This window comes from Crocuta crocuta, unplaced genomic scaffold (genome assembly GCF_008692635.1).
Source record: "Crocuta crocuta isolate KB4526 unplaced genomic scaffold, BGI_CrCroc_1.0 scaffold115, whole genome shotgun sequence".
Classification (NCBI taxonomy): Eukaryota; Metazoa; Chordata; class Mammalia; order Carnivora; family Hyaenidae; genus Crocuta; species Crocuta crocuta.
The window spans coordinates 4996444-5016463 of NW_027530575.1; the positions used below are offsets into that span (position 1 = coordinate 4996444).

Below are 20020 nucleotides of genomic sequence, written 5' to 3' on the forward strand. Positions count from 1 at the left end.
TGACAACTTGAAGAGATTTAAAATGTGTAATTTGGTTTTGTTTCTTAATGTTTTATTTCTAGAAGAGAGAGAGAGAGAGACAGCGTGAGCAGGGGAGGGTCAGAGAGAGAGGGAGTCACAGACTGAAACAGGCTCCAGGCTCTGAGCTGGCAGTCAGCACAGAGCCCGAGGCGGGGCTCGAACCCACGAACCGCGAGATCATGACCTAAGCGAAAGTCGGACGCTTAACCGACTAAGCCACCCAGGCGCCCCTAAAATGTGTAATTTGAACTTCTAAAGAATAGTATGGAAGAATAGAAAAAAGAAAATTAGAGAAATAACGACCCCAAAGGTTTCAAGTTTGATGAAAACTATAAACCCACAAGCCCAAGCACACACACAGCACACACCCAAAAAACAAAGAAAATTTCACCATGGAACATTATTATAAAATCGCTCAAGATCCTTGATAAAGAGAACAGCTTTAAGGCCAGGGGGAAGGGGTAAATACATTTTAAACAGGATAAAGATAAAGATGTTAGCAGATTTTTGTTAGAAACCGTGTAAGTAAAAGACAGAAGTTAGCATGTATAAAATACTGGGGTACCTGGGTGGCTCAGTAGGTTAAGCATCCGACTTCTGCTCAGGTCATGATCTCACTCACGGTCAGTGGGTTCGAGCCCCACATCAGGCTCTGTGCTGACAGCTAGCTCAGAGCCTGGATCCTGTTTCAGATTCTGTGTCTCCCTCTCTCTCTCTGACCCTCCCCTGCTCACACTGTCTGTCTGTCTGCCTGCCTGTCTGTCTGTCTCTCTCTCAGAAATAAATAAAAGCATAATTTTTTAAAAACACATACATAAAATATTATTTTTTTAAGAAAAGAAAGGGAAATCTAGAACCCTATATCCAGGGAAAATTCTTTCTACAATGAAGGCATATACAAGCTGAAAGGATTGGTCACCACGAGTCCCACATGACAGGGAATGTAAAAGAAAGTTTTCAGAAGTAAAATGATACCAGATGGAAATATGTATCTACATAACAAAGAAGAGCATTGGATATGGTAACAGCTTAGTTTATTTTATATCAATTACACCTCAAATAAGCTATTTTTTAAAATTACAATGAGATATTACTATATCAATTACAATGGCTAACATTAAAAAAAATCGGACTATCTCAAAGACTAGAAGGATGTAGAGCAACTCGAAACCTCCTTCATTGCTGGCTTGAGTCGACACTGGTGCAGCCACTTAGGAAAATAGTTTAGAAATTTCTTTTGAAGCTGATCATGTACTTAAAATGTGTCCCAGCAACCATACTTTTAAGTATTTACCTAAAGGAAATGTAAACTTATTCAACTCCAAAACCTGTGTACAAAAATATCTTAATAGCTTTACTCATAATCGTCAAAAACTAGAAACAACCCACTGTCCTTCAACTAGTAAATGGATAAACTGAAAAACTATTCTACAAAACAAAAGAAAAAATACTGATATACTAAACAACATGGATGAATCACAAATGCATTATACAAGACTGAAGAGGCCAGACTGAGAAGGTTACATACTGTATGACTCCACTGACTTTGGAAAAGGCAATGGTTATAAAAATAGAAAACAGATCAGTGGTTGGAATGAGAAACTGATTCTAAAATTCAGCACTAGGTCATTTTGGGAAGTGATGGACCTGTTCTGTATCCTGATTTTGGTGAAGGTTACATACTTGTATGCCCTCTCAAAACTCAAAGAAGTATACTCCAATTTTACTATACGTTTCAATTATACTATATGTACATTTTAAGCAAAAATTAAATGCAATTAAAAATATGTTTAGCCAGAAATAAATACTGTGTGGTCCTGTCAGGCAATTTTCCTAATGTATACTCTCACATGCAGAGTGATTAGATCATATAATCTAATATATACTATCAACTTCTAGTTTCTGTGTACAACATCTAATAGAATGAAATAGAAATGATGCACCAGGATAGGCTAGGATTAGTTGTAGCAGGTAGATGTTATGCTCTTAGTTTACAGATGCAAAACTGTGTCCAGTAAAATGAACTTACTTACTCCGAACAGATAGCTTGTCTGTGGAATATATACTCAGAGTTTAAATTCAATTCCACAGTACCATATCATCTCCTAAATCAGGTAATTTGTAATGGTATGTCTTACATAGTGTTATGAGACTAAACTTTGAAGCCAGACAGCCTGGTTCTGAATTCCAACTTGAATACTTTTGAGCTCAGGGGGCCTTTACGTCACTGTATCCCATTGCTTTCATCTGTAAAAGGGGGATGATAGTTATTCCTCCTTCATAGGCTTATTTGGAGAATCCAATGAGCTTAATACTTGTAAGCATTTAGAAGAGATCCTGGCATAAAATAAGTGTTCGATATATCTCAATTATTTATTTTTTGGCCACTAATTTCAGCAAATAATTTTCAGACAGGCACACGTTCTGAGTTTTATTGTTTGAGGCCAAGGCAGAGTTGTAACTATATCCAAGACATATCACTCTGTAGACTTGTATGAAAGTGAATTTCCTCACTGCACCAGTAAAAGATGGCTTCAAGTAAGTTTCATTTACACTGTAAAAAAAACGTGAGTTTCAGTCCCAGTATACATTTTATACAGATGAGGAAACAATATTGATTGTGTAAAGAGAGGTGCTGTCTATTTGATTCACAAATTCTTTTGTTAAGTTGGTTTTCATCATTTGGTCGTTCTTTAAAGCACAAACTACATTTACAAACTACATTTCTCTTTTACTTCTTTTTGTTGTTGTTTCCCCGCCAGTAAATGGGCCAAACTAAAGTTTCCAATGGCAACATTTGCTCCTTTATCACACAAGCAGGATCTTAGGGCTAGCAGGAAAAGCTTTATAAGCTGACTAATAGAGGGGAGAAGAGAAATCCAAAGGGTTAGAATGGGAGCATTCTGCCTTCATTTCACACCATGACTCTAAAGGAAGAATGGAACCACAAGAATCCTCCCGTTAAACTAGGGGTCAAACAGTTATGCCAATCACATTCATTGTGTTCCGCAAAGCTAGGTTTTGTCCGTGTTCACAAGTCTAGATTTCCCTTATGCTAATCAGCTCATACGATCTAACTGGCCGATTTTCTTTTCCTGACAATTACATTGTGATCAGTAGCATCTGTGTTATAGAGAACTGAAACCAATCCAGTACAAGCCAAATATCAGGAAACTTCTATTATTACATTCACTGAATTTAATCTTCTTCATGCTATTGATAACATTATTATTGTTGTTCTAGTTCATGTTATGGTTGTTGCGTTGGAGACCTGAACTATAAAAGTACTGGAAGATGTTTCAGGTGGGAAGTAATAATGTGATAATCAGGCTGTCACCTAGTTGGTTTATTCTGCTGGACACTGCAGTCTTGTATTGCCCTTTTAAGTGATATGCATCATTTAAAAAGTGTTCAGAATTCAGTAGAACTAATTAGTTAGAACACACAGCCCAGAAATATGAGTAAACGTTTTATGTAGTTGAGTAGGTAAGCAAGTCATGGTATTGCTCGGAAAATTGATTCTCAAAGCCGAAATTGATCTTGTTGAAAAGGCCTGCGAGGAATACATAAATATAGGGACTTCGTGTAATCTGATAGTTCTACAAAGTAAACTGAGTGTTAGTAAACTTTGAGCTTTCTTTTCTTGAAGAACAAGTGAGATGTGCAATATAAATTGTGCTTTCACTGTGATATTAAGTGATTAGTAGTAGTTGGAGTTATTTTTCCCTGTTTTATTAGTAACTCTCCAACAGGAGAAAAGAAACATCCTGACAATTCAGGAAATTTAGTGACATTTTAATGACTTTTATCAGGGTGGAAGTGTAGATTAAAACTTTTCATAAGTGGCATATAAAATTCTTATAAGGTTTTATGTTCGTCCTCTCTTTCTTGACAGGAGAAAAATTAAAAGTAAACAAAAAAATTTCAGGACTGAATTACCAATTTCTCATGAGCCTCTGGGGGAGGGGGGAGGATAATTCATTCCCTTGCCTGTCCTCAATTCTTCTCCATTTTAAAACGGAGTTTTGTTTGTCCAAGAGTTTCACATAGCAAACAATTTCTGCCTTTGAGGAAAAAAGACATTGTCACTGGTGTGCAGAAACGCAGCTTCAGTAGGTCCGTGCTCACAAGAGAAGCTCAAATGAGTGCGGTTTGTCTCAACTGGGGTCAGCACAGCATCTGCTTTCCCATGTAATCATGCATCTAATTTCCTTGCCTTTGAGGATCATAGTAAATAGAATTTGAAAAAAAAAGTGGGTGGAATAATTTGACATTAGTTTTATTTGGATTGAATCCAAATAAATAGGAAGTGTGAAATAGTTGGAGCTTTTATAGTAATTGATAAGATGTGATGACTCTCACAGCAATAGAATTCATACATATGAAAAAAGTAAATTGTGTATCAACAGAAATCCACATTTTTGGCCAAACTCATTTCAGTTCCAATTTTCCAAGAATTAAAAATAAAATAATCAGATTACTGATCTTCAGTAATCACCAGATCTCCAATGATGAATAAAAATCAGGATATCTAAATACAGATCTTCAAAATTTGACAGAAGATTTGACAGTTGAGCATGTGGAAAGGCAGATAGCAAAACTTTCCTATTCAAATATGCAGATGTTTAAGTAAGGAAATGATTTTTGCAAAATAGCAAGTAACCGGAAAATGAGTACTCTGTATAATACTTGGGTGTGAATCACGACTCTTAGATACAGATAGTATAGAAAACCAGAACAAGGGTTTGTTAAACTGGACTTCTTTAAGTTCTGGATCCCATGGCATGTTCTCGGAGGTTTGTTAGCTGGTAACACTTATTTCTAAAATAGTTTGGGTTAATTTTAGAATAAAAGTTAAGAATAATAATAAATACTTATTGGGAATTGAGTGTGAAAGGCATTTTCTAAGTGACTAACACATATTAACTTTTCTAACAGTCACATAAGTCTATGTGGTAGCTATTATTTTTATCTTCATTTTATGGATAAGGAGACTGAAGTGCAAAAAGAATATATATCAGGCCACAATTATTTGCAAATAAAGCTGGAACATTATAAAAATGATTACATGTAATCTGGATTTTCTGGTTCAACAAGCACTTAATATTCTAATAGTACAATAAAATTATAATATCCAAGTTGCCATTTTGGTTTGCATTAATTTTGATGTCACACACTTCTACTTAGATTAGCTCATACAAATGAGAAAGAACAGAGGAAGACTTAATACGTGATATTTTATTAAACTATGTTTCTGTGCTAAATAACTGTCATATCACTATAGAACATTCTGCAAAAGAAATATATATAATAATTTATGTATTGTATTTAAACATAAATATAAATATATAGTAGAGAGGCATAATGGAAAGATTTTGAGAGAATGATTATGGAGTAAGACAAACTGAATTATACTACTCAATACTCCCCTTTCCAGCTGTGTGACTTCAGGTATGTTACCTACACTTCATGTCTTTATATCTTCATTTTTCTTAAGAGGTCTAATGCTGTCTTACAAGGCTCTTTACGGTGAAGATTCAATTAGAAACTGTATCTGACAATAAAACATGCCTTAAAACAGTACCCCTCAAAGAGTCTCAATATTTTCCTTCATTAAGTCACTTCCTTTTATCTGGAAATTCAGCTTTTTGAAAGCAGAAAACAACAGCTTTCTCTTTGGAGTCATTCACAAAACCTAGCACAGATGATTTTCTTGTCAATAAGGGTAACTACCTTCCATTCCAAGGATTTAAAAATGTACCCTGTATACATTGTTTTATAAGGTCCCTCATCAATTCAAGGATGGCAATCAAATCCTGGAAGTCTCTGGGTGTATTAATTAGAGACCAATATTATTAGTCTTATTAGCTTCTTTGGGGAAGCAGAACCATATTGTGTATGTGTGTGTGCACAGGTGTGTTCGTGTGTGCACGTGTGTGTGTTTGTATGTGTACAGAAAATAAAGAATTAACTCACATGATTATGCAGGCTGACAAGTACCAAGATCTGCATTCGAAATCTGGAGACTCAGGATAGCAGATGGTGAGCCTGAAGGCCTAAGAACCAGAAGAGCACATGTCAGCATTTGGTTCAAATTCTAGCAAGCTCAAGAGCTGGAAAGAGTCGGTGTTTCAGTTCAAGTCTGAAGACATAAAATCACCAATATCTCAGCCCAGGTTAGTCAAGCAGAAGGTGCTTCCCTTTACTTTGCAGCAGGGCTGGGCTTTCTGTTTTATTCAGGCCTTCATCTGATTGGATGAAGCCCTCTCACCTTCAGAGAGCAATTTGTTTACTTAGATTACCAATTCAAACATTGATCTCATCGAAAACACCCTCACAGACACAACCAGAATCACGTATGGCCAAATACTTGAGTAACTCTTGGTCCAGCAAAGTTGACCCATAAGAGTTACCTATTACAGTGGACCATCTTGAGGCACGTTGCCAGTCATCATACTCAAGTCACTAGCTAGATCCAGAGAGACAAGTATATCTTTATTTATCAAAAAAAAAAAAAAAAAAATCCATTTCTAGCTATCAACTTCCCACTTCTCAATAGAATCCCAGGAGGTCTAGGGGGCCTATCAACCAGTCAAGTGTCAAGGTGAATCCTTTTACAATCTTGTAGCCCGATGTGTCTATCATATCCAATAACCAAAAAGGTTATTTCTACTCTTGACCAAAAATGCAAGATACTCTTTTTTTTTTTCCATCTGTCCTTTCCCTTCTCTTCATTCTCCTATTTCTATCTACCTCACCAGCTTTCTACTGAATTCATGATGACCACTCATCCATATTTACCTGGTCTCCTCCACTTCATTGGTCATACATTTATCAGGTTCAGGTTCCTTTGTCCAAATCATAAATCAGGGTCAGTACCAACTTGGCTTTCTTCTTATCATACAATTTCTACACAGTTTCTCTAATTAATCTCATTCACTTTCAAAGCTTTTTTGTGGTGAATATCCTGAAGTTTCTTCAACTTGTAAATCTAGCCCAGGCTTTTCTTCTGTGATTCACAATGGTATGTACAGGCTTTAAAGGATCATCTCCAGTTCACTCTCTTGTGATAGTCTGAATACTTCACACACCACATTGAACTACTTGTCTTCTTCTGCCTGACCGACAGATACCATTTCCCATGTTTTATAGCTACAGCAGAATTGATCTACACAGCTTTAGTATTTTAAATTTAAAAGAAAAAAATACATATATATTGTACTAATTTCATGGAATTTCCCCCATGGCAGACGAGTGCAGTGAGAGAAACAAAACTGTCCCTGGGTGATGGGCAATTGCTAAATGATGCCTTGGCTGCCCTCAGAGCTATGGCTTCATCATTATCTCTTATTGTCTCTTTCTTCTGTGCTTTTTCAGCTCAGAAACAAGGCAGGTAACATGGCACTAAAGAGCAATTCTGGAGGATATGCCTTGGGGCCATATTAGCCATGATTTCATTAAGTAATCAATCGATTGTTGAAATGTAGTTGACAATATTACCCATCAGTCTAAATTGCAATATTTAAGGTCCAAGATTGGCAAACTCTAAAATTCAATGCTGTATCTGTAGCTGTATAAATGCCAGTGATTTACAAAACCAAAGCCAAAATTATATATTATAAAAAATTATATAGTATTGGGACATATTTAGTAACACTATAAAATCCAGACATATTTAGAAAAGTCATTTCTTTTAATATGTGTTTTGCTTTTTATTAGAATGTCCTAACTTCTGACCAATGAGTTGCCATATGATAATTTGTTTTCTCAATTTATGGTTTATGGATACCTGCACTTGATTCATCTGGGGTAGGTGGTAGATGGTTCAGATTAGCTTACTCACTACACAGGAGAAGTGAGAGCAACTTTCCCAAGGCTCCCATGTATGATGTGTCTTCTAAAAGCAGATATACCCGTGAGAGTCTGTAATGAGCAAACACATGAGGTAAAGGCCCTGTTTCTGCTACTTTCCCTATTTCTACTACATGTAGGATTATGGATTTTCATAGAACAGCTGTAGGAGATCCTTCTCCCTCTTTCACAGTGTTTTAGTGTCAACAGGGAAGGTGTGTGCCATCCATTCTGCTGGCATGTACTGTGACACAGACTGCCTAACTCCCTTAAACCATGGTCAAGGTAGCCAATGAAGTTTCCTTTATGACCCAGTTCAGCGGTCATTTTGGAAGTCGAAATGGAAGTCAAACCTGGAATCTGGTATGCGAACCCTCCCAACAATTTTGTAAACATCTGATTGACACCTTTCTATCCCTGTCTTCTGAAACTACAGGTAGTGATTTTGTTATCTGCAACCTAATGGACACAGAATGTTTTATTTATTATTTAACATTTTATTAAAATGAAGGTATCTTCATTTTAAGCTATCTTCCTAGGACAGCAGGTGCACCATGAAATTTGAAAACCTCTGTTAGGTCAAACATTTTGGGGGGTAAAACTATAAAAGGATCACCATTATGAACTAACAAGCTAGGCAATGAGCTTCAATTTAAATTGAGTCCTATTGAGCAGCCTCTTATTACACACCTTGCCAAGAGCTCTCCTTCTGGTAAGTTCTTTATAAATTAACCATCATGTTGTATGTCCTGTGATTTCACTGATTTGGCTACATCACAAACTCAATGGGAGTCATTTATATAAACCAGTATATAAAAGGACCAGGCACAAGAGATCTTCCTTGAAGACACACTTTATGTTGAACAGTCATGGTCTACAACAGTAGCATTCTCTCCCCTAGGAAATTTGAATGTGAGACAAGAAGCAGACAGTTGACTTGTATAGATGCAGAGAGCCCACTGAAAGAATTCTCTGGTATCTCTAAAGCCTCACAAGTCATGACTTCAAAGACAAATCAGCCAGTAACAACTGTAGTTGCAGTAATAAACCCAGAGGCAGAACACAGGTGAAACACAATGAAGCAGAATATAAAGATAAAGAGCAAAGAACACCAGTTATATGGTGAGAAAGCCCATTAGTGCCAATTGCTACAGAGGCGCTGTAAGCTCTGCACTATGTTCTAGATCCTGAGACTTAGCTCTAAAACATGGTAAAACATTTCTAGATTTTTTAAGTTTATTTATTTAATTTGACAGAGGGGGAGAGGAAGAGGGAGGGGCAGAGAGAGAGGGACAGCGAGAGAATCCTAAGCAGGCTCCATGCTTTCAATGCAGAGCCCGATCTGGGGCTTGAACTAACGAACCGTGAGATCATGATCTGAGCTGAAATTAAGAGTCAGACATTAAAATTACTGAGCCACCCAGGTGCCCCTCTAGTTTTCTGTTTGTTGGTTTAATGTAGTGGATGCTGTGGTATGTCAACCATGTCCCTGGCTTCAAATTCATACCTCCAGCTGCTGGAGGAATGTTGTCAACCGTTAACATTTGTTATCTGAGTACTTCTCCAATACTGCTTTCAGCTCAAGAGAGCTACCTCCTCTGAGGTCACATCCCCTTCCTGGAAACAACCTACATCTAATAACTACTCCAGGCAGGGGTGTAAGGCCCAGTCCTCATTGCCTTTTTGTCATACATCTCTGCAGAGTCATCCCAGCCTCCATGGGACTGGCTGAGGCTCTTCTAAGGACAGCAGCGAACCTCAACTTCTTCCTTTACCCATTCCTATGGTCTTCACTCTCTCCCAGCTGTTGATCCAAAGAGCACATCCCAATAAATGTCTGCATGCAAATTTCTATCTCAGAATCTATTTCTCAGAGAACTCAACCACTGATAGATTTCTTTCCATGGAGTGTCCAACTGAAATAGTCTAAGTAAGCATATCTCTGGATTGTCCAAATTAAAAAAAAAACTGTTTAAATAAAAATTATTTTTAAGGCTCTACCAAGTAAATATTTGAAGTACTTAAGTTGCTGTAACCAGACTGACTTTCTCACAGTGTACTGGGATTATTTGCTGGAATGTTTTCAGTTTCTAGACTGATCACCCTAGAAAACTATTTATTTCTCTTACAAATATGTTTATTGTTGTATCTAAGTTTCCCTCATTAACTTACCCATAAAACTGACTCAAATTAAGTAGGTCAATCATAAGTTTCTATCTTATAATAAAGCTCCTATCTTATAATAAATAAACTCTCAAGGAAACCAAGACTTTTAAAATTAAATACCTCTGTTTTACTAAACATAACCAGAAATATGCTCATCAAAGTCTTTATCATATTTTACCTTATTCATGTACAAAAAGTTGATAACATTTCAGAATCTGCGAATAAGATTCTAACAGTTGTTGGTTCTTTTTCTGAACATATAAATAGAAGAAAGAATGAAATCAGAATTCAACATAACAACTGAACAATAGTGAACATACTTTTAATATATGTTTCCTAATACTGATCTAAGTTTGTTCAAAAGCTGAGAAAATAATATATTTGGTAGAGACTCATCTACAGATACGACTACTAACTGGACAAAATATGAATCGGAACACTAAAAAAAAATCAAATGAACTTGAATTAAGAATCCTGAAAAGTAAAATGTGAAATTAGGTTGCATACTGTGCTAACAAATCTGGAATATTATTTGTCTAGATTGAATGTTCTTCAAAGCCTTCAATGTATACTTTCTTAGGAAATAATATGACTCTCTTTAGGAACCCACCCTTATAAGAAATTAAAGTAGAACATCTGCTGATATGTATGCAAGATTTAATTATAGGGACCAAGGATACAAATATTTAAATCCATACTAGTACCTCTACCTGATTAACCCTCAAATATGTGCACAAACTTTGAAATATAGCTAGCTCTAATAAAGTTTAGCTCACTTAATCATAAACATAAACTGATTTCTGCAATGGTTGCATTAAAATGTCAGTACTTTGAAAGCCAAAAACAATTAAAACAATTTGAGTATTTATACTGTACTCAAAATAGTACAAAAGTACCACAAATCCACCTTCCCAGTATTTCCACTTCTTGATATTGCCCCTAAACTGCATCTACCTTTTCTCTCCCCTCATTCTAAGCCACCAAAAACCCTCCCCATAACTCTACTGTCATTTGTGGTCTTTTTCCTTCTTCCACTCTCTTAGTTCATTACACGTTTACTCTCCTCTCCCACTTTCCACCCTGTCCTCCTCTTCTTCCTTTATTTTGTATCTCCTCTTCCTCATCATTTCTTCATCTATATCTGTCTTCATCTTTTATTTTTGATTCAGGCCCTGAATCAAACCACAAAAGAGGCAAAAATAACCCTAGATTTGAAAAATACTTTCCCTTTTTTGGTCTCAGAATGTTTGATCTGGGATTTCTATCAAGAGTTAGTTAAGGGTCATAGCTATTATAAACCAATGGTTAAGACCATTGACTCTTCAAATCCTAATCCTCCTGACTTTGACATTTACTAGCTTTGTGAGTGTTGGGAAAATCGTTAATCATTTTCAGCCCTTCTTTCTTAAATTGGGTTATATGCATCAAGTTCTCATGAGGGTGCTCAATATATAGTTAATGAGTAAGTGTGCAATAAATATTAGCTACTTTTATTATTATAATAATTATTATTTCTATTCATTCTAAAGTACATGACTCAGCCTTTCTTATTTCTTCTATGGTCTTTAGAGGGATATAAAATACACTGTTAGGAGTTCAGAAGGCAAAGAAACTGAAAAAGTCTATACTCATATCTTTTTATTCTTGCCCGTACCATATACCCTCCAGTTATCTTTTTACCTCTTTTGGTTTAATGCCTCCTATATCTATACAGCTCTTGCTTATCCCTGACACTAACTAACTTCCACTGAGCCATCCCAACCTAGGGGCTCAGTCCTAAATTCCTGTGCCCCTAAAGAGTCTTTTTGTGGATGCTTCACTAAAATGCACTGTTGCTCTCACTGGGTCTCATAACCATTTTAATATATAAAATAAAGAGTTATATTAGATGATGAAACATGTTCTAGGGCTAATTTAGCCCATAATTTAATAATATTTAGCAAACATTTATTAATGAATTGCTAGAAGTCATTCACAAGAGCTGGGATCCATGACATAACCAAAGAAGATGGAATTTATAGCCTTGAGGGACTCACATTCAAAGAAAATAAATCAAAGGATTAAAAAACCTGATAAATCCTTTTTACATTTAATTATGGAGCCAGAGGGTTATGAGATACTCAAGAAGGGCTGTGGCCTTTGGTGGTTAAGTGAATAGGAAGGATCTTCAAGAATTGCTCCCTGAGAAGTTGGCACCTGACTTGTTCATAACTAGGACCACAGGGAGGTAACAGGACCAAGAGCAGAGAGGGAGGTGGGTTAGCTATATTGGACAGTAGAAGTGAAGCCTTATGGAAAAAAATGATACAATTTGGGATGAAAATTCCAAAGGTTCTGACATGTACAGTAGCAGACAGGCAGGGTGGACGTGAGAGATATGTAAGAGAACAAAATTTAAGGCAGTACTACTCAAAACCATTCAGATGATTCGCCACCAGGGGCAGAAAAGGAAAGAAAACCTGATAATGAAGAAGTTTTGGGGGTTCGAGCCCCACATCAGGCTCTGTGCTCACAGCTCAGACCCTAGAGCCTGCTTTGGATTCTCTGTCTCCCTCTTTCTCTGCTCCTCCCCCGCTCACGCTGTCTTTCTCGCTCTCTCTGTCTCTCTCTCTCTGTGTCTCTCTCAGAAACAAATAAAACTTTAAAAAAAAAATTAAACAAAAACCTCAAGAACACCCATAAGACTTCAAAGTATCCAAAATCTAATAGAGTAAAATTTAAAGTGACTGTCATATAATAATAAACTACTAGGCATGCAATAAAGCAGAAAAACTGAAGATACAGGGAAGAAAGAAAAAATCAAATAAAAGCCACCCAGAACTGACAGATGTTAGAATCCCAAGACAGGAAATTAACACAATTGCTGTAAGTGTATTCCATATACTAAAACATAATAAATATATTAAGATGTGGAATATATTTATAAAAGACTAAAATGAATATTCTGGAAAATGACACATAAATATCTGACAAAATATCACTGGGTAGAATTAAGAGAAGATTAGAAATTGCAGAAGAAAAACACGAGCATTAGGACAGCTTTAAGCAGTTGAAATGTATGTAAACTGGACTGCTTGGAAGAAAAAGAAAAGGTTACAGAGAAAAACATTATAAGAAACAATGACTCCAGGGGCGCCTGGTTAGCTCAGTTGGTTAAGTGTCTGACTTCGGCTCAGGTCATGATCTCATGGTTCGTGAGTTTGAGCCCGGCATCGGGCTCTGGGCTGATAGCTCACAGCCTGGAACCTGTCTTTGGATTCTGTATCTCCCTCTCTCTCTGACCCTCCCCTACTCATGCACGCACGCTCTCTCTCTCTCTCTCTCTCTCAGAAATAAATAAAACATTAAAAAAAAGAAATAATGACTCTATATTTTTCAAACCTAGTGAAAACTATACATCAAAGGATCCAAGAATCTCAGCAAACTTCAAGCATAAGAAATATGAAGAAAACTACACAAAGGTACATTATCAAATTTCACAAATCATGTAATAAAGGAAAAAAATCTTAGTAGCATACAGAGGAAAAAGCTCCATTTTAGGGGAACACAGATAAGAAATTCCACAGATTTCCCATCAGAAACAATGTAAATGAGGAGACAATGGGGCAACAAAATCAAAGTACATCAAAAACCCTGTCAATTCAGAGTTTTATGTTTATGTAACTTTTCCTCCAAAATTGAAAGCAGTAAAAGCTTTTGAGGAATTAAAAGTTGAATGATCTCTTTACCAAATTCTCACTAAAAGAATGCTAAAGGAAAGTACTTCAGGTGGAAGAGAAATGATACCAGATGAAAAAGGGAATGAAGATAATAGGAAATGGTAATAATGTGAGTAAATATAAGACATTTTCTCATTTACATTACTTTTAAAACAATTGACTGTTCTAACAAAAATAAGAACAGTGTAGTATCATGGTTTATAACATAATTAGTAATAAAATATTTGGCAACAATGGTACAAAGACCGGTAAGTAAGAAGTAGAAAAATACTTTTGTAATATTCTGATATTTTACATAAAATGTTATAATTACACTTTAAGTCATTCTTTAATAAGAAAAGATGTATAGCATAAGCCATAAAAACAATAAAAAGAATTATAACCTAATATATGAAGAAAAGAGATAAAATGTTAAAAGTACTAAATGAACAACAAAAAAGCATAAAAATTATCAATAACAAATGGACAAATGGAAAACAAGTCACAATTTTAGATTTAAACATAATCACATCAAAAATCACACTAAATGTAAATAAACAAAGTAATCAAATCAAAAGATATAGAATGATCATAGGAGATTTAAAATAAAAGCAAGGCCTACTAAAGTTGTTTATTAGAAACTTACTTTAATTATTTTTTTAATTTACAACCAAGTTAGTTAGCATATAGTGCAACAATGATTTCAGGAGTAGATTCCTTAATATCCCTTACCCATTTAGCCCCCCCCGCACAACCCCTCCAGTAACCCTCTGTTTGTTCCCCATATTTAAGAGTCTCTTATGAGAAACTTACTTTAAATAAAAAAGACACAGATAATTCAAAGTGAAAGGATAGAAAAAGATATACCACAGTAGCACTAATGAAAAGGAAGTAGGATTGTCTATATGGATATTAAACAAGTACATTTCAGAGAAAGTAATATTGAAAGAGAGAAAGAAAGTATGTCATAATGGTAAAGATATTAGTTCATCCTGACGATTTAGCATTCCAAATGTTTATGCACAGAGTAACAGTTTCAAAATTCATGAAGCAAAGACTAATACTACTGAAAGGAGAAATAGATAAATCCATCAATGTAGTAAAATATTTAAGTATCCCTTCTTCAATACTAGGAGAACAATTAGACCAAAAATCTGCAAGGATATAAGAGATGAACATCAACAATCAACTTGACCTAATTGACAATTTATAGAATATGCACCCAACAACAGAGAAATCCATTATTTTCAAGTACACACAGAACATCTGCAACATACACAATATTCTAGGTTATAAAATCAGCCTCTTAAATTTAAAACCATTCGAATCTTACAAAGTATACTCTCTGGCAACACTACAATTAAATTAGAAATTAAAATTAGAATTCAATACTACAATAAAATTAGAAATCAAAGTATATTCTCTGGCAACACTACAATTAAATTCGAAATTTTAAAAAATATTTGGAAACTAAATTGCACAATTATATATAACCTGTTGGCTATGAAGAAATAAAAAAAATCATAAAGAAATTTGAACTGGATCAAAATGAAACCACAAGATACGCCACTAAAACAATACGTGGGGTAAGCTTATCATCTCAATTCAGTGGCCTCAGCTTTCATCCTAAACAACTAGAAAAGAGGTTAGCCAAAAGTAAGCAGAAGAAACAAAAATAAATACCAATTAGCATCCTCACTGACTTCATTAGCACATCTTTTCCTTTACTGAAATGTTTAAATCTGATTTTGAATTAACATATGTGAAACTAAAACTATCCTAAACAGTGTATTAGAAACCAAGGAACAACAAAAAACACATCTATAAAGTTGCATATATTTGATTCCAGCAATTCCATTATTGGCAATTCATGCTATGGAAATGAACTTAACGGATTAAACTATTGTACAAAAATGTTTACTACCACAATATTTATAATAGCAAAACTTGGAAACTATCTGACTATCCATATAATGGGAGATCGATTAAATAATCTGTGTGTATCAACTCAATGGGATGTGATGCAGCATTTACAAATCATAATTGGGAAGTTTGATAGTTGGAATTCTTATTAATAATCATAATTACAACTATCTTTCCCTCCCTTCCCCCATGGACAGAGAGGGAGGGAGGCAAACCACAAGAGACTCTTAAATACAGAGAGCAAGCTGAGGGGGGGTGGGGGGGGATGGGGAAATGGGTGATGGGCATTGAGGAGGGCACTTATTGCGATGAGCACTAGGTGTTGAATGTAAGCCAACTTGAAAATAAAAATAAGTAACTAATCATAATTACAATTAGTTCAAAATAGCACTATAAAAACAATGATCACAAAGACTTCAAATATCCTATCCTTTCCATCTAACCCACCATGCACACACTATAGCTTGCCATAAATAAAACAATTCGCAAACACAACTGAGTGTGCATATACAGATACTGGCATCGAAAGTGAGAAGCCACATGGTGAGATTTAGGATTTTCTTCTTAATTTAAAAATTCCTATTTTTGTCTGGACAATGATTTCACTTTAAATGAAGAACAGTACTACACTGTTACCAATTCATCGGGGGCTTAAGAGACTTGAATGATCACCCTTGAGCAGTCACCATGGCAGTGATTAACTATGGTAGAGACTAACTATGGTAGAAAAATCTGAGAATTGAGGTATTTATCCATTGGTAATTCAATATCCTGACCATCCCTTTCAACCTTCCAAATAATCACTTTATAAAAATCATACAGATAATTGAAACAGATTTTTCCCTTCAATAATTATCTCAACTCTCAACTCATTTTGCTGTTTAAAATCTGCTTCAGTAATGTTCCTTACACTTTAATTACAAATGAATCACCTGGGGATCTTGTTAGACGGCAGACTTTGATTTTGTAGATTAGGACGGGGCCTGAGAGTCTTCATTTATAACAAGTTCCCAGGTGATGTCAATGCTGCTGGTCCAAAGACCATACCTGAGTAACAAGTCACTTGGGACTTGAGTAATTTACCTACCTGGTGAATCTAGATCATTCATATACCTCCATATGTGTGTAAACAGATGCACAACTATTTTAATTGTTATGTCAGTTTTAGACGTCAACATCAAGGACATTTTGGAAAACTACCTACTATTCCTAAATTCTTTCTAAATGAAGGAAAGAAAGGTGGGGGTGGGAGAAAGAAAAAAGAGAGAGACAATGAGAAAAAGAAGGAAGGAAAGAAGAGAGAAATAAAAAGGGAGAAAGGAAAAGAAAAAAAATGTTGAGTTGATGCTTGGCAGAAGCTTGAGTTGAATAATGATAAAAGCAAAATCTAGTTTGCAAGTGCTCAAAAAGCATCAAAAACTCCAATAACTCCTGCTGATAGAAAAAAATAATACACGTTCATTTTCCAAATTGGGAAATTTTGAAAAGAAATAAAGGAGAAAATATATCCTTGTAATACAATCAATAAGACATAACGTTTACATATACATGTATATATTATGTTAAATAAATGTCTTTTATTATGAAAAGAGACATATTAACAGTGTATATCCTTTGTTATTTTTGTAGAATTGCAATCAACATACCATATTTGTATCTTTACCTTTTACTTTTATACAGCATATATGTTCCCTGAGGTCCAAGATTGTGTCTTTGATGTTTTATATTATTTTAATAGTAACAATTAACATCATTAAACATTTATTATATTCTAGAAATTATACTAAGAACTTTACAGATGTTATACCATTAATTCCTTATAACAAGAATAAGTGAAAACTACTGTTAATTGATTAATGTTTATAATTATAAGTCATATTTCAGGAGTCTGAAAATTAAGTTATAAGTAGGGGGTTTTCATTTCTGGTAACATCAGTTTGATACACTGAATGAAATGAAAAAAACTTGGATTAAATTTTTAAAAACACGGAGATGTCATTCCGAGGCCAGAATAAGAAAAGCCCAATAGAAATGTAGGCAACAGCAAAAGGACTTTAGCTTAAGCCATTTGCAAATCCATGGTGACAGAGCTTCAGTTTAAATGGTCATGATTATGGGGAGCAGAAAATAAAGTCAGACTGGAGAATTTCACATGAAACTAGGACTCAAAATGGCTAGACTCAACTCTACTCTCCTTTTTTCCCCCCAAGTACATTCACCAATTTATTTGTTTACATTCTCTACTCCCAGCAAAGGGGCAGAGAACTGAGATAATCATACAACTCAGTTCAACCTTCATTATTCTTTTTGTTTTTTGTTATTGTGTGTGTGTGTGTGTGTGTGTATGGGGTGGAGTTCAAGTTTTTATTTAAATTCTAGTTAGTTAATGTATAGTGTAATATTGGTTTCAAGAGTAAAATTTAGTGGTTCATCACTTAAATATAACAAATAACAAGTGCCTTCCTTAACAGTCATTACCCATTTAGACCATCCCCTACCCACCTCCCCTCCATGAACCCTCACTTTGTTCTCTATAGTTAAGAGACTCTTATGGTTGCCTCCCTCTCTTTTTTTTTTCTCCCATACCCTATGTTCATCTGTTTTGTTTCTTAAATTCCACATATGAGTGAAACTATACAGTATTTGCCTTTCTCTGCTTGTTTTGCTTAGCATAATACACTCTAGCTCCATCCATGTCATTGCAAATGGTGAGATTCCACTCTTTTTGGTGGCTGAGTAATATTCCACTGAAAATATATTAGACTGTCTCTGTGAACTAAGAGACTACAAGTTAAAATTTTAAATTTAATTTAAATTTAATTTGAAATTTTGCTAGGCACCTACCAGAAGAAAATAGAATTCCTCCATAGAGTATTATATTCTCAAACCAGACTTAAAGATCTCCACAACATAAGATTCCAACGAACATGAGTTCAAATGAATTTCAAACATTTCAAGAATTCAAAATTTCAAAAATTCAATTTTTTTCAAAATGATTAAGAAACACGGCTTTAGACAGAATCAGAAATATGATGAATGCAAAATCAAATCTCAAATATGAGATATTAGATTATGAGAAACAATAAAAATGAGATATAGATAGATAGATACAGCTATGTCATAGCATACCAAGAAATAAACTAAATAAACACGGAGACTATGAAGAATAGTTGAGACTTAAAAAGAACTAAATAGAATTTCTAAAACTGAAAAAATAACTAATATTAACAATTCAATGTGTTAAATGGCAAACTATATACACCTAACCATACAGTTAGTAGTTTGAAAGATAGATCTGAAGAAATTACATTGAAAGGAGCTGAAGTAAAGAAATGGTATACATGAATAGAGGTTAAGAAATCTAGAAGTTAAAGTAGACAAGTCTGACTTAGAACTAAATTAGAATTCCAAGAATATATTACATATATATGCATATATATGGTATGTGCATATATATACATATATATGCTTGTCATACGCATTATTGAAGAGATAATGTCTTGGAATTTTCCAAATTATAGAAAAGCACCTCCTTAACGATTTCGATTTCGTATGCCAGGTAGTTCCCAAACATAATAAAAATAAGTCCATACTAATACACATTGTATTCACGCTGCAAAACATCAAAGACAGGTTAATGTTATTAAAAGCATCCAGAGAGGAAGACAAAATATCTACCAAAAAAAAAAAAAAAAAGGTTTAAACCGCCTTTCCGTGAAATAAGTCAGTGGAACATATAAATTGCTAATACAAAGTTACTAAGAACCTAGAAATATATACTAAGTAAAACTATTCTTCCCCCTAACGCCAAGAAGACGGTCAAATAAAGATACTTTAAGGCTACCAAGTAAACGTTGGCTCCCAGTGGAGAATTCGCCGGTGAAATCGGAAACTGGTCTCGCCCCGGAAAGCGGGTAAGGAGAGACACACAGAAGCCGGCCTCCCCAGATCGGCAGGCAGCGGTTTTAACAAGCGAGTGAACTTACTTGGGAGGCTTGTCTCTCCCAGCAGCGAGATGAGGAGATCTCTGAACCTGCCGGCCCAAATCATAAAAGCTTATCTGGAGGCCATGCCACCCGCCTGGTCACAGCACTGCTCTCTCAAGGCTGCATCCCTGAGATTCGCTCCTCCTCGCAAACGGGTGGGCGGAGCATGCTCTCCAAGCGCAGGGAGGGGGAAGGAGCTTCCGCTTGCCTGGATCCGGACGGGTCAACTGGAGGTCATGCTCCCTGGGTGACCTCCTCCAACACTCCAGCCTTGGCGACTGACGGGCGGTTACAATCTTACACACCCCGATATGCCCTGAGCACTCACTAAGGGGTTTTACTAGCGTGGAGGTGGCTCATTTGGCACTATCTGCC

The 20020-nt window shown here is 35.5% G+C and overlaps 1 long non-coding RNA gene across 2 annotated transcripts; it reads right to left on the reverse strand.

Moving 5' to 3' along the window:
• Positions 1-2439: 2439 nt before the first annotated feature.
• LOC144234539 (uncharacterized) lies at positions 2440-19833 on the reverse strand. Of its 2 annotated transcripts, XR_013336009.1 has the most exons (4): positions 19646-19833; positions 10217-10289; positions 5998-6077; positions 2440-2575 (listed from the first exon to the last, which is right to left on the reverse strand). It is a non-coding gene; the product is annotated as an uncharacterized LOC144234539 (long non-coding RNA). The 2 variants fall into 2 exon arrangements; XR_013336008.1 differs by lacking the exon at positions 10217-10289.
• Positions 19834-20020: the final 187 nt, after the last annotated feature.